Below are 16,341 nucleotides of genomic sequence, written 5' to 3' on the forward strand. Positions count from 1 at the left end.
GTGTGTGTGTGTGTGTGTGTATTTGTGTGTCTGTCTACTGTGAATGTCATTGTTTCTTTAATTTCTTTTACTACCAGTATACAGGAAAGCTACTGATTTTTGTGTATTACTTTCATGTCATAGCATTTTGCTGCAAGAGTTTATCAGCTCTAGAAATTTTCTGGTGGAGTCTTTTTACGGTCTCTTATACATGTAGAATTTTATCAACTGCAAATGAAGTTATTTTGCCGACTTCCTTTCCTATTTATATCCCTTTTTCATTTTGTCACTTTCTTTTTTAATTAATATTTCTTCTTTCTTTCTTTTTTTTTTTCAGAGCTGAGGACCTAACCCAGGGTCTTGGGCTTGCTAGGCAAGTGCTCTACCACTGAGCTAAATCCTCAACCCCTTAATATTTCTTTATTTACATCTCAAACACTGCCCTCCCTCCCTTTTCTCCCCACACAGAAACCCTCCCCCATTCCCCTCCCCTTCTCTGAATGTCTCTAGCTACAACTTTAAGCACTATATCAAATATGAATGCTAGGTACTTTTTTTTACCTTTTTAAAAAAATTTTATTATATATTTCTTTACTTACATTTCAAAGGTTATTCCTCTTCCCGGTTTCCTGTCCATAAGCCCCCATTCCCTCCCCTCCTCCTCCCCCCATACGGGTATTCCCCCTATACATCCTCCTTAGTGTCCTCCCCCATATTACCCTGCACTGGGGGTCTAACCTTGGCAAGACCAAGGGCTTCCCTTCACTGGTGCCCCAACAAGGCTATTCTCTCCTATATATGCAGTTGGAGCCCTGGGTCAGTCCATGTATACTCTTTCGGTAGTGGTTTAGTCCCTGGAAGCTCTGGTTGGTTGGCATTGCTGTTTTTTTTTTATTAACTTGAGTATTTCTTATATACATTTCGAGTGTTATTACCTTTCCCGGTTTCCGGGCAAACATCCCCCTCCCCCCTCCCCTTCCTTATGGGTGTTCCCCTCCCAACCCTCCCCCCATTGCCGCCCTCCCCTCATAGACTAGTTCACTGAGGGTTCAGTCTTAGCAGGACCCAGGGCTTCCCCTTCCACTGGTGCTCTTACTAGGCTATTCATTGCTACCTATGAGGTGGGAGACCAGGGTCAGTCCATGTATAGTCTTTGGGTAGTGGCTTAGTCCCTGGAAGCTCTGGTTGCTTGGCATTGTTGTTCATATGGGGTCTCGAGCCCCTTCAATCTCTTTCAGTCCTTTCTCTGATTCCTTGAACAGGGGTCCCGTTCTCAGTTCAGTGGTTTGCTGCTGGCATTCGCCTCTGTATTTGCTGTATTCTGGCTGTGTCTCTCAGGAGAGATCTACATCCGGCTCCTGTCGGTCTGCACTTCTTTGCTTCACCATCTTGTCTAATTGGGTGGCTGTATATGTATGGGCCACATGTGGGGCAGGCTCTGAATGGGTGTTCCTTCAGTCTCTGTTTTAATCTTTGCCTCTCCCTTCCCTGCCAAGGTTATTCTTTTTCCTCATTTAAAGAAGGAGTGAAGCATTCACATTTTGATCATCCGTCTTGAGTTTCGTTTGTTCTGGGGATCTAGGGTAATTCAAGCATTTGGGCTAATAGCCACTTATCAATGAGTGCATACCATGTATGTCTTTCTGTGTTTGGGTTAGCTCACTCAGGATGATATATTCCAGTTCCAACCATTTGCCTACGAATTTCATAAAGTCGTTGTTTTTGATAGCTGAGTAATATTCCATTGTGTAGATGTACCACATTTTCTGTATCCATTCCTCTGTTGAAGGGCATCTGGGTTCTTTCCATTTTCTGGCTATTATAAATAAGGCTGCGATGAACATAGTGGAGCACGTGTCTCTTTTATATGTTGAGGCATCTTTTGGGTATATGCCCAAGAGAGGTATAGCTGGATCCTCAGGCAGTTCAATGTCCAATTTTCTGAGGAACCTCCAGACTGATTTCCAGAATGGTTTTACCAGTCTGCAATCCCACCAACAATGGAGGAGTGTTCCTCTTTCTCCACATCCTCGCCAGCATCTGCTGTCACCTGAGTTTTTGATCTTAGCCAATCGCACAGTGTGAGGTGAAATCTCAGGGTTGTTTTGATTTGCATTTCCCTTATGACTAAAGATGTTGAACATTTCTTTAGGTGTTTCTCAGCCATTTGGCATTCCTCAGCTGTGAATTCTTTGTTTAGCTCTGAACCCCATTTTTAATAGGGTTATTTGACTCCCTGCGGTCTAACTTCTTGAGTTCTTTGTATATTTTGGATATAAGGCCTCTATCTGTTGTAGGATTGGTAAAGATCTTTTCCCAATCTGTTGGTTGCCGTTTTGTCCTAACCACAGTGTCCTTTGCCTTACAGAAGCTTTGCAGTTTTATGAGATCCCATTTGTCGATTCTTGATCTTAGAGCATAAGCCATTGGTGTTTTGTTCAGGAAATTTTTTCCAGTGCCCATGTGTTCCAGATGCTTCCCTAGTTTTTCTTCTATTAGTTTGAGTGTGTCTGGTTTGATGTAGAGGTCCTTGATCCACTTGGACTTAAGCTTTGTACAGGGTGATAAGCATGGATCGATCTGCATTCTTCTACATGTTGCCCTCCAGTTGAACCAGCACCATTTGCTGAAAATGCTATCTTTTTTCCATTGGATGGTTTTGGCTCCTTTGTCAAAAATCAAGTGACCATAGGTGTGTGGGTTCATTTCTGGGTCTTCAATTCTATTCCATTGGTCTATCTGTCTGTCTCTGTACCAATACCATGCAGTTTTTATCACTGTTGCTCTGTAATACTGCTTGAGTTCAGGGGTAGTGATTCCCCCTGAAGTCCTTTTATTGTTGAGGATAGCTTTAGCTATCCTGGGTTTTTTGTTATTCCAGATGAATTTGCAAATTGTTCTGGCTAACTCTTTGAAGAATTGGATTGGTATTTTGATGGGGATTGCATTGAATCTGTAGATTGCTTTTGGTAAAATGGCCATTTTTACTATATTAATCCTGCCAATCCATGAGCATGGGAGATCTTTCCATCTTCTGAGGTCTTCTTCAATTTCTTTCCTCAGTGTCTTGAAGTTCTTATTGTACAGATCTTTTACTTGCTTGGTTAAAGTCACACCGAGGTACTTTATATTATTTGGGTCTATTATGAAGGGTGTCGTTTCCCTAATTTCTTTCTCGGCTTGTTTCTCTTTTGTGTAGAGGAAGGCAACTGATTTATTTGAGTTAATTTTATACCCAGCCACTTTGCTGAAGTTGTTTATCAGCTTTAGTAGTTCTCTGGTGGAACTTTTGGGATCACTTAAATATACTATCATGTCATCTGCAAATAGTGATATTTTGACCTCTTCTTTTCCGATCTGTATCCCTTTGATCTCCTTTTGTTGTCTGATTGCTCTGGCTAGAACTTCAAGAACTATATTGAATAAGTAGGGAGAGAGTGGGCAGCCTTGTCTATTCCCTGATTTTAGTAGGATTGCTTCAAGTTTCTCTCCATTTAGTTTAATGTTAGCAACTTGTTTGCTGTATATGGCTTTTACTATGTTTAGGTATGGGCCTTGAATTCCTATTCTTTCCAGGACTTTTATCATGAAGGGGTGTTGAATTTTGTCAAATGCTTTCTCAGCATCTAATGAAATGATCATGTGGTTCTGTTCTTTCAGTTTGTTTATATAATGGATCACGTTGATGGTTTTCCGTATATTAAACCATCCCTGCATGCCTGGGATGAAGCCTACTTGATCATGGTGGATGATTGTTTTGATGTGCTCTTGAATTCGGTTTGCCAGAATTTTATTGAGTATTTTTGCGTCGATATTCATAAGGGAAATTGGTCTGAAGTTCTCTTTCTTTGTTGTGTCTTTGTGTGGTTTAGGTATAAGAGTAATTGTGGCTTCGTAGAAGGAATTCGGTAGGGCTCCATCTGTTTCAATTTTGTGGAATAGTTTGGATAATATTGGTATGAGGTCTTCTATGAAGGTTTGATAGAATTCTGCACTAAACCCGTCTGGACCTGGGCTCTTTTTGGTTGGGAGACCTTTAATGACTGCTTCTATTTCCTTAGGAGTTATGGGGTTGTTTAACTGATTTATCTGTTCCTGATTTAACTTCGATACCTGGTATCTGTCTAGGAAATTGTCCATTTCCTGAAGATTTTCAAATTATGTTGAATATAGGTTTTTATAGTAAGATCTGATGATTTTTTGAATTTCTTCTGGCTCTGTAGTTATGTCTCCCTTTTCATTTCTGATTTTGTTAATTTGGACGCACTCTCTGTGTCCTCTCGTTAGTCTGGCTAAGGGTTTATCTATCTTGTTGATTTTCTCAAAGAACCAACTTTTGGTTTTGTTGATTCTTTCTATGGTCCTCTTTGTTTCTACTTGGTTGATTTCAGCTCTGAGTTTGATTATTTCCTGCCTTCTACTCCTCCTGGGTGTATTTGCTTCTTTTTGTTCTAGAGCTTTTAGGTGTGCTGTCAAGCTGCTGACATATGCTCTTTCCTGTTTCTTTCTGCAGGCACTCAGCGCTATGAGTTTTCCTCTTAGCACAGCTTTCATTGTGTCCCATAAGTTTGAGTATGTTGTATCTTCATTTTCATTAAATTCTAAAAAGTTTTTAATTTCTTTCTTTATTTCTTCCTTGACCAGGTTATCATTGAGTAGAGCATTGTTCAATTTCCACGTATATGTGGGCATTCTTCCCTTATTGTTATTGAAGACCAGTTTTAGGCCGTGGTGGTCCGATAGCACGCATGGGATTATTTCTATCTTTCTGTACCTGTTGAGGCCCGTTTTTTGACCAATTATATGGTCAATTTTGGAGAAAGTACCATGAGGAGCTGAGAAGAAGGTATATCCTTTTGCTTTAGGATAGAATGTTCTATAAATATCCGTTAAGTCCATTTGGCTCATGACTTCTCTTAGTCTGTCGACATCACTGTTTAATTTCTGTTTCCATGATCTGTCCATTGATGAGAGTGGGGTGTTGAAATCTCCCACTATTATTGTGTGAGGTGCAATGTGTGTTTTGAGCTTTAGTAAGGTTTCTTTTACATATGTAGGTGCCCTTGTATTTGGGGCATAGATATTTAGGATTGAGAGTTCATCTTGGTGGATTTTTCCTTTGATGAATATGAAGTGTCCTTCCTTATCTTTTTTGATGACTTTTAGTTGGAAATTGATTTTATTTGATATTAGAATGGCTACTCCAGCTTGCTTCTTCTGACCATTTGCTTGGAAAGTTGTTTTCCAGCCTTTCACTCTGAGGTAGTGTCTGTCTTTGTGTCTGAGGTGTGTTTCCTGTAGGCAGCAGAATGCAGGGTCCTCGTTGCATATCCAGTTTGTTAATCTATGTCTTTTTATTGGGGAGTTGAGGCCATTGATATTGAGAGATATTAAGGAATAGTGATTATTGTTTCCCTTTATATTCATATTTGGATGTGAGGTTATGTTTGTGTGCTTTCATTCTCTTTGTTTTGTTGCCAAGACGATTAGTTTCTTGCTTCTTCTAGGGTATAGCTTGCCTCCTTATGTTGGGCTTTACCATTTATTATCCTTTGTAGTGCTGGATTTGTAGAAAGATATTGTGTAAATTTGGTTTTGTCATGTAATATCTTGGTTTCTCCATCAATGTTAATTGAGAGTTTTGCTGGATACAGTAACCTGGGCTGGCATTTGTGTTCTCTTAGGGTCTGTATGACATCAGTCCAGGATCTTCTGGCCTTCATAGTTTCTCGCGAGAAGTCTGGTGTGATTCTGATAGGTCTCCCTTTATATGTTACTTGACCTTTTTCCCTTACTGCTTTTAATATTCTTTCTTTATTTTGTGCGTTTGGTGTTTTGACAATTATGTGACGGGAGGTGTTTCTTTTCTGGTCCAATCTATTTGGAGTTCTGTAGGCTTCTTGTATGCCTATGGGTATCTCTTTTTTTAGGTTAGGGAAGTTTTCTTCTATGATTTTGTTGAAGATATTTACTGGTCCTTTGAGCTGGGAGTCTTCACTCTCTTCTATACCTATTATCCTTAGGTTTGATCTTCTCATTGAGTCCTGGATTTCCTGTATGTTTTGGACCAGTAGCTTTTTCCGCTTTACATTATCTTTGACAGTTGAGTCAATGATTTCTATGGAATCTTGTGCTCCTGAGATTCTCTCTTCCATCTCTTGTATTCTGTTGGTGAAGCTTGTATCTACAGCTCCTTGTCTCTTCTTTTGGTTTTCTATATCCAGGGTTGTTTCCATGTGTTCTTTCTTGATTGCTTCTATTTCCATTTTTAATTCCTTCAACTGTTTGATTGTGTTTTCCTGGAATTCTTTCAGGGATTTTTGCGATTCCTCTCTGTAGGCTTCTACTTGTTTATTAATGTTTTCCTGTGTTTCCCTAAGTGTGTTCATGTCTTTCTTGAAGTCCTCCAGCATCATGATCAAATATGATTTTGAAACTAGATCTTGCTTTTCTGGTGTGTTTGGATATTCCATGTTTGTTTTGGTGGGAGAATTGGGCTCCGATGATGGCATGTAGTCTTGGTTTCTGTTGCTTGGGTTCCTGCGCTTGCCTCTCGCCATCAGATTATCTCTAGTGTTACTTTGTTGTGCTATTTCTGACAGTGGCTAGACTGTCCTATAAGCCTGTGTGTCAGGAGTGCTGTAGACCTGTTTTCCTCTCTTTCAGTCAGTTATGGGGACAGTTTGTTCTGCTTTCGGGTGTGTAGTTTTTCCTCTCTACAGGTCTTCAGCTGTTCCTGTGGGCCTGTGTCTTGAGTTCACCAGGCAGCTTTCTTGCAGCAGAAAATTTGGTCTTACCTGTGGTCCCGAGGCTCAGGTTCGCTCGTGGGGTGCTGCCCAGGGGCTCTCTGCAGCGGCAGCAACCAGGAAGACCTGTGCCGCCCCTTCCGGGAGCTTCAGTGCACCAGGGTTCCAGATGGTCTTTGGCTTTTTCCTCTGGCGTCCGAGATGTGTGTGCAGGGAGCAGTCTCTTCTGGTTTCCCAGGCTTGTCTGCCTCTCTGAAGGTTTAGCTCTCCCTCCCACGGGATTTGGGTGCAGAGACGGCATTGTTGTTTTTATGGGGTTGCAAGCTCCTTCAACTCTTTCAATTCTTCCTCTAATTCCCCCCAAGGGGGTTCTATTCTCAGTTCAGTGGTTTGCTGCTAGCATTGACCTCTGTACTGGACATGCTGTGGATGTGTCTCTCAGGAGAGATCTATATCCAGTCCCTTTCCGCATGCATCATCAATCTTATCTAGTTTTGCTTATAGCTTCATCAATCTTATCTAGTTTTGGTGGCTGTATATGTATGGGCCACATGTGTGTCAGGCTCTGAATGGCCATTCCTTGCTTTGCTTCCATATCGCCTCCTATGAATATTTTCCCCCTTTTAAGAAGGAGTGGGAGCATCTGCATTTTGGTCATCCTTTTTCTTGAGCTTCCTGTGGTCTGTAGATTGCATCTTGGGTAATTCGAGCATTTGAGCTAATATCCACTTATCAATGAGTGCATATCATTTGTGTTTTTCTGTGATTGAGTAACCTCACTCAGGATGATATTTTCCAGTTCCATCCATTTGCCTATGGATTTCATGAAGTCATTGTTTTTTTGTTGTTTTTTTTTAATTTACTAGTTTCTTTAATACATTATATTAAATGTTAGCACATTGGACAGAGTAACTGTAATGACTTCACATCACGTTAAAATTCAATAAGGTGTTGATGGTCACAACCTTGAACCTCACAATGGGTAGTAATCAGCCCATCAAACATCACCATTTTTTTTCTGTACAACTGTGTCATGTATTTGCTGTATAAAGAAGAGAGCAATGAAATATTAATATTGTGAAATATTTGGGGAAATTAAAACAGGGGGGAAGTAAAAAATAAATGTACAGTCACTTTCTCTTCTTTAGTCCAAGCTCTATACCTGACCAGCTTCTGCTGGGAGAGGGAACAGAGATTCTGCCATAAGGAATAATCAAGCAGTTGGAGCCATATGGTATATTGCTGGAATGCTAAGCTGAAGATAGAGTCAGAGTGCAAAGCCTGCCTTTTGGCCCCTTGTCTCATTGGTCTATACAATATTTACACAAAGGGCATGTGGGGGGTTCTTTTCCTTTTTTTTTCATCTTTATTAAATTGGGTGTTTCTAATAAGATTTCGATTGTTATTCCCTTTCCCGGTTTCCAGGCCAACATCCCCCTAGCCCGTCCCCCTCCCCTTCTCTATGGGTGTTCCTCTCCCCATCCTCCCCCCATTACCGCCGTCCCCCCAACAATCCCGTTCACTGGGGGTTCAGTCTTGGCAGGACCAAGGGCTGCCCCTTCCACTGGTGCTCTTACTAGGCTATTCATTGCTACCTATGAGGTGGGAGACCAGGGTCAGTCCATGTATAGTCTTTGGGTAGTGGCTTAGTCCCTGGAAGCTCTGGTTGCTTGGCATTGTTGTTCATATGGGGTCTCGAGCCCCTTCAATCTCTTTCAGTCCTTTCTCTGATTCCTTGAACAGGGGTCCCGTTCTCAGTTCAGTGGTTTGCTGCTGGCATTCGGCTATGTATTTGCTGTATTCTGGCTGTGTCTCTCAGGAGAGATCTACATGCGGTTCCTGTCTGCCTGCACTTGTTTGCTTCATCCATCTTATCTAGTTTGGTGACTGTATATGTATGGGCCACATGTGGGGCAGGCTCTGAATGGGTGTTCCTTCTGCCTCTGTTCTAAACTTTGCCTCCCTATTCCCTCCCAAGGGTATTCTTGTTCCCCTTTTCAAGAAGGAGTGAAGCATTAGCATTTTGGTCATCCTTCTTGAGTTTCATGTGTTCTATGCATCTAGGGTAATTCAAGCATTTGGGTTAAAAGCCACTTATCAATGAATGCATACCATGTGTGTTTTACTGTGATTGGGTTACCTCACTCAGGATGATATTTCCAGTTCCAACAATTTGCCTATGAATTTCATAAAGCCATTGTTTTTGATAGCTGAGTAATATTCCATTGTGTAGATGTACCACATTTTCTGTATCCATTCCTCTGTTGAAGGGCATCTGGGTTCTTTCCAGCTTCTGGCTATTATAAATAAGGCTGCTATGAACATAGTGGAACATGTGTCTTTGTTATATGTTGGGGCATCTTTTGGGTATATGCCCAAGAGAGGTATAGCTGGGTCCTCAGATAGTTCAATGTCCAATTTTCTGAGAAACCTCCAGACTGATTTCCAGAATGGTTGTACCAGTCTGCAATCCCACCAACAATGGAGGAGTGTTCCTCTTTCTCCACATCCTCGCCAGCAACTGCTGTCGCCTGAGTTTTTGATCTTAGCCATTCTCACTGGTGTGAGGTAGAATCTTAGGGTTGTTTTGATTTGCATTTCCCTTATGACTAAAGATGTTGAACATTTCTTTAGGTGCTTCTCAGCCATTCGGCATTCCTCAGCTGTGAATTCTTTGTTTACCTCTGAACCCCATTTTTAATAGGGTTATTTGTCTCCCTGCGGTCTAACTTCTTGAGTTCTTTGTATATTCTGGATATAAGGCCTCTATCTGTTGTAGGATTGGTAAAGATCTTTTCCCAATCTGTTGGTTGCCATTTTGTCCTAAACAAAGTGTCTTGCCTTACAGTAGAAGCCTTGCAGATTTATGAGATCCCATTTGTCGATTCTTGATCTTAGAGCATAAGCCATTGGTGTTTTGTTCAGGAAATTTTCTCCAGCCCGCCTGTGTTCAAGATGCTTCCCCTCTTTTTCTTCTATTAGTTTGAGTGTATCTGGTTTGATGTGGAGGTCCTTGATGCACTTGGACTTAAGCTTTGTAAAGTGTGATAAACATGGATCTTCTACATGCTGACCTCCAGTTGAACCAGCACCATTTGCTGAAAATGTTATCCTTTTTCCATTGGATGGTTTTGGCTTCTTTGTCAAAAATGAAGTGACTATAGGTGTGTGGGTTCATTTCTGGGTCTTCAATTCTATTCCACTAGTATATCTGTCTGTCTCTGTACCAATACCATGCAGTTTTTACCACTACTGCTCTGTAATACTGCTTGAGTTCAGGGATAGTGATTCCCCCTGAAGTCCTTTTATTGTTGAGGATAGTTTTAGCTATCCTGGGTTTTTTGTTATTCCAGATGAATTTGCAAATTGTTCTGGCTAACTCTATGAAGAATTGGATTGGTATTTTGATGGGGATTTCCTTGAATCTGTAGCTCGCTTTTGGTAAAATGGCCATTTTTACTATATTAATCTTGCCAATCCATGAGCATGGGAGATCTTTCCATCTTCTGAGATCTTCATCAATTTCTTTCTTCAGAGGCTTGAAGTTCTTATCGTACAGATCTTTCACTTGCTTCTTTAAAGTCACACCGAGGTATTTTATATTATTTGGGACTACTATGAAGGGTATCGTTTCCCTAATTTCTTTCTTGGCTTGTTTCTCTTTTGTGTAGAGGAAGGCTACTGATTTATTTGAGTTAATTTTATACCCAGCCACTTTGCTGAAGGTGTTTATCAGGTTTAGTAGTTCTCTGGTGGAACTTTTGGGATCACTTAAATATACCATCATATCATCTGCAAATAGTGATATTTTTTCCAATCTGCATCCCTTTGATCTCCTTTTGTTGTCTGACTGCTCTGGCTAGAATTTCAAGAACTATATTGAATAAATAGGGAGGGGGGGGACCTTGTCTAGTCCCTGATTTTAGTGGGATTGCTTCAAGTTCTTTCCATTTAGTTTGATGTTAGCTACTGATTTGCTGTATATGGCTTTTACTATGATTAGGTATGGGCCTTGACTTCCTATTCTGTCCAGGACATTTGTCATGAAGGGATCTAATGAAATGATCATGTGGTTTTTATCTTTAGGTTTGCTTATATACTGGATTACGTTGACGGTTTTCTGTATAATAAACGATCCCTGCAAGACTGGGATGAAGAGTACTTGATCATGATGGATGATTGTTTTGATGTGCTCTTGGATCTGGTTTACCAGAATTTTATTGAGTATTTTTGCATCAATATTCATAAGGGAAATTGGTCTGAAGTTCTATTTCTTTGTCGGGTCTTTGTGTGGTTCAGGTGTAAGAGTAATTGTGGCTGCATAGAAGGAATTCGGTAGGGCTCCATCTGTTTCAATTTTGTGGAATAGTTTGGATAATATTGGTATGAGGTCTTCTATGAAGGTTTGATAGAATTCTGCACTAAACCCGTCTGGACCTGGGCTCTTTTTGGTTGGGAGACCTTTAATGACTGCTTCAATTTCTTTAGGAGTTATGGGGTTGTTTAAATGGTTTATCTGTTCATGATTTAACTTTGGTACCTAGTATCTGTCTAGGAAATTGTCCATTTCCTGAAGATTTTCAAGTTTTGTTGAATATAGACTTTTGTCGTAGGATCTGATTACTTTTTGAATTTCCTCTGAATCTGTAGTTATGTCTCCCTTTTCATTTCTGATTTTGTTAATTTGGACACACTCTCTGTGTCCTCTTGTTAGTCTGGCTAAGGGTTTATCTATCTCGTTGATTTTCTCAAAGAACCAACTTTTGGTTCTGTTGATTCTTTCTATGGTCCTTTTTGTTTCTACTTGGTTGATTTCAGCTCTGAGTTTGATTATCTCCTGCCTTCTACTCCTCCTGGGTGTATTTTCTTCTTTTTGTTCTAGAGCTTTTCGGTGCTGCTGACATATGCTCTCTCCTGTTTCTTTCTACAGGCACTCAGCGCTATGAGTTTTCCTCTTAGCACTTCATTGTGTCCCATAAGTTTGGGTATGTTGTACCTTCATTTTCATTAAATTCTAGGAAGTCTTTAATTTCTTTCTTTATTTCTTCCTTGACCAGGTTATCGTTGACTAGAGCATTGTTCAACTTCCACGTATATGTGGGCATTTATTCTTCCCTTATTGTTATTAAAGACCAGCTTTAGCCTGTGGTGGTCTGATAGGGTACATGGGATTATTTCTATCTTTCTGTATCTATTGAGGCCTGTTTTATGACCAATTGTATGGTCAATTTTGGAGAAAGTACAATGAGGTGGTGAGAAGAAGGTATATCCTTTGGTTTTAGAATAGAATGTTCTATAAATATGTTAAGTCCATTTGGTTCATGACTTCTCTTAGTCTGTCTATGTCTCTGTTTAATTTCTGTTTCCATGATCTGTCCATTGATGAGAGTGGGGTGTTGTAATCTCCTACTATTATTGTGTGAGGTGCAATGTGTGCTTTGAGCTTTAGTAAGGTTTCTTTTATGTATGTAGGTGCCCTTGTATTTGGAGCATAGATATTTAGCATTGAGAGTTCATCTTGGTGGATTTTTTCCTTTGATGAATATGAAGTGTCCTTCCTTATCTTTTTTGATGACTTTTGGTTGAAAATCAATTTTATTTTATTCGATATTAGAATGGCTATTCCAGCTTGCTTCTTCAGACCATTTGCTTGCAAAGTTGTTTTCCAGCCTTTCACTCTGAGGTAGTATCTGTCTTTGTCTCTGAGGTGTACTTCCTGTAGGCAGCAGAATGCAGGGTCCTCATTGCGTATCCAGTTTGTTAGTCTATGTTTTTTTACTGGGGAATTGTGTCCATTGATGTTGATAGATATTAAGGAATAGTGATTGTTGCTTCCTGTTATATTCATATTTGGATGTGAGATTATGTTTGTGTGCTTTTCTTCTCTTTGTTTTGTTGCCAAGACCATTAGTTTCTTGCTTTTTCTGGGGTGTACCTTGCCTCCTTATGTTGGGCTTTACCATTCATTATCCTTTGTAGGGCTAGATTTGTAGAAAGATATTGTGTAAATTTGGTTTTGTCATGGAATATATTAGTTTCTCAATCTATGTTAATTGAGAGTTTTGCTGGATACAGTAACCTGGGCTGGCAGTTGTTTTCTCTTAGGGTCTGTATGACATCTGTCCAGGATCTTCTGTCTTTCTTAGTCTCTGGTGAGAAGTCTGGTGTGATTCTGATAGGTCTGCCTTTGTATGTTATTGGACCCTTTTCCCTTACTGCTTTTAATATTCTTTCTTTGTTTTGGGCATTTGGTGTTTTGACTATTATGTGACGGGAGGTGTTTCTTTTCTGGTCCCATCTATTTGGAGTTCTGTAGGCTTCTTGTATTTTTATGGGCATCTCTTTCTTTAGGTTAGGGAAGTTTTCTTCTATGATTTTGTTGACCTTTGAGCTGGGAATCTTCATTCTCTTCTATACCTATTATCCTTAGGTTTGATCTTCTCATTGAGTCCTGGATTTCCTGTATCTTTTGGACCAGTAGCTTTTTCCGTTTTACATTATCTTTGACAGTTGTATCCATGATTTCTATGGAATCTTCTGCTCCTGAGATTCTCTCTTCTATCTCTTGTATTCTCTTGGTGATGCTTGTATCTACGGCTCCTTGTCTCTTCCTTTCGTTTTCTATATCCAGGGTTGTCTCCCTTTGTGCTTTCTTTAGTGCTTCTATTTCCATTTTTAATTCCTTCACCTGTTTGATTGTGTTTTCCTGGAAGTCTTTCAGGGATTTTTGTGATGCCTCTCTCTAGGCTTTTATTTGTTTATTTATGTTTTCCTGCTTTTCTCTAACGGAGTTCTTAAGTCTTTCTTAAAGTCCTCCATCATCATGATCAAATGTGATTTTAAATCTAGATCTTGCTTTCTGGTGTGTTTGGATATTCAGTGTTTGCTTTGGTGGGAGAATTGGGCTCTGATGATGCCATGTAGTCTTGGTTTCTGTTGCTTGGGTTCCTGCGCTTGCCTCTCGCCATCAGGTTGTCTCTGGTGTTACCTTGTTCTGCTATTTCTGACAGTGACTAGACCGTCCTATAGGCCTGTGTGTCAGGAGTGCTGTAGAATTGTTTTCCTGTTTTCTTTCAGCCAGTTATGGGAACAGAGTGTTCTGCTCTCACGCGTGTAGTGTTTCCTGTCTACTGGTCTTCAGCAGTTCCTGTGGGCATGTGTCCTGAGTCCACCAGGCAGGTCACTTAGAGCAGAAAAGTTGGTCTTACCTGTGGTCCCATAGCTGAAGTGGCTCCTGGGGGCCTACCTTTTAGCTCTCTGTGAGGGTGGCAATCAGGAGGGCCTGTGCCTCCTTTTCCCTGGGCCCCTGGGCACAGGGTTCCCAGATGGTATTAGGTGTTTTCCTCTGGAGTCAGAAGTGTGGTCAGAGTGTAGTCTCTTCTGGCTTCCCACGCGTGTCTGCCCCTCTGAAGGTTTAGCTCTCCCTCTCATGGGATTTGGGTGCAGGGAGCTGTTGATCAGGTCCCTTCAGGTCCAGGCAGTGTCTGGACCGCAGGGGACCTGCCACTTGAGTGCCCCTATCTTCCGGTTCCCAGAGGCCCTATACAGTTTCCTCTTGAGCCAGGGATGTGGGCAAGATTGGGCAGTATTGGTGGCCTCTCCTGCTCTGCAGTCTCAGGAGTGCCCACCTGTCCGGGTGGTGAGCTCTCTCTCCCACGGGGTTTGGGAGCAGGGAGCTGTGGACGAAGTCATTGTTTTTGATAGCTGAGTAGTACTCCATTCTGTAAATGTACCACATTTTCTGTATCCATTCCTCTGTTGAAGAACATCTGGGTTCTTTCCAGCTTCTGGCTATTATAAATAAGGCTGCTATGAACATAGTGGAGCATGTGTCTTTCTTGTATATTGGAGCATCTTTTGGGTATATGCCCAAGAGAGGTATAACTGGGTCTTCAGGTAATGTAATGTGCAATTTTCTGAGGAACCTCCAGACTGATTTCCAGAATGGTTGTACCAGTTTGCAATCCCACCAACAATGGAGCAGTGTTTCTCTAACTCCACATCCTCGCCAGCATCTGCTGTCACCTGAGTTTTTTATCTTACATTTTTTATTTATTATTTTTTATTATATTTTTTATTTATTATTTACATTCTGACTGGTGTGGGGTGGGATCTCAGGATTGTTTTGATTTGCATTTCCCTGATGACTAAGGATGTTGAACATTTCTTTAGGTGCTTGTTGGCCATTCGATAATCCTCAGCTGAGAATGTTTTGTTTATCTCTGTACCCCATTTTTAATAGGCTGATTTGGCTCTGTAGTCTAACTTCATGAGTTCTTTCTATATTTTGGACATTGGCCCTCTATCAGATATAGGATTGGTAAAGATCTTTTCCCAATCTGTTGGTTGCCGTTTTGTCCTAATGACAGTGTCCTTTGCCTTACAAAAGCTTTGCAATTTTATGAGGTCCCATTTGTCGACTCTTGATCTTAGAGCATTAGCCATTGGTGTTTTGTTCAGGAAATTTTCCCCAGTGCCCATGTATTCGAGACTCTTCCCCGCTTTTTCTTTTATTAGGTTGATTGTATCTGGTTTGATGTGGGGGTCCTTGATCCACTTGGACTTAAGCTCTGTACATGATGATAAGAATGGATCAATCTGCATTCTTCTACATGCTGACCTCCAGTTGAACCAGCACCATTTGTTGAAAATGCTATCTTTCTTCCATTGGATGGTTTTAGCTCCTTTTTCAAAGATCAAATGACTATAGGTGTGTGGGTTCATTTCTGGTTCTTCAATTCTGTTCCACTGATCTACCTGCCTGTCTCTGTACCAATACCATACAGTTTTTAATCACTATTGCTCTGTAATCCTGCTTGAAGTCAGGGATGGTGATTCCCCCCAGAAGTCCTTTTATTGTTGAGGATAGTTTTCGCTGTCCTGGGTTTTTTGATATTACAAATGAATTTGCAAATTGCTCTTTCTATCTCTATAAAGAATTGAGTAGGAATTTTGATGGGGATTGCATTGAATCTGTAGATTGCTTCTGGCAAAATAGCCATTTTTACTATATTAATCCTGCCACTCCATGAGCATGGGAGATCTTTCCATCTTCTGAGATCTTCCTCAATTTCTTTCTCCAGAGATTTGAAGTTCTTGTCATACAGATCTTTCACTTGCTTGGTTAAAGTCACACCAAGATATTTTATGTTATTTGGGACTATTGTGAAGGGTGTCATTTCCTTAATTTCTTTCTCAGCCTGTTATCCTTTGAGTAGAGGAAGGCTACTGATTTGTTTGAGTTAATTTTATACCCCAACACTTTGCTGAAGTTGTTTCTCAAGTTAAGTAGTTCTCTGGTGGAACTTTTGGGGTCACTTAAGTATACTATTATATCATCTGCAAATAGTGATATTTTGATTTCTTCCCTTCCAATTTGTATCCCTTTGACCTCCTTTCGCTGTCTGATTGCTCTGGCTAGGACTTTGAGTACTATATTGAATAAGTAGGGAGAGAGTGGGCAGCCTTGTCTAATCCCTGATTTTAGTGGGATTGCTTCAAGTTTCTCTCCATTTAGTTTGATGTTAGCTACTGGTTTGCTGTATATTGCTTTTACTATGATTCGATATGGGCCTTGAATTCCTATTCTTTCCAGGACTTTTATCATGAAAGGGTG

This window comes from Rattus norvegicus, chromosome X (assembly GCF_021556685.1).
Source record: "Rattus norvegicus strain SHRSP/BbbUtx chromosome X, alternate assembly SHRSP_T2T, whole genome shotgun sequence".
Taxonomy (NCBI): domain Eukaryota; kingdom Metazoa; phylum Chordata; class Mammalia; order Rodentia; family Muridae; genus Rattus; species Rattus norvegicus.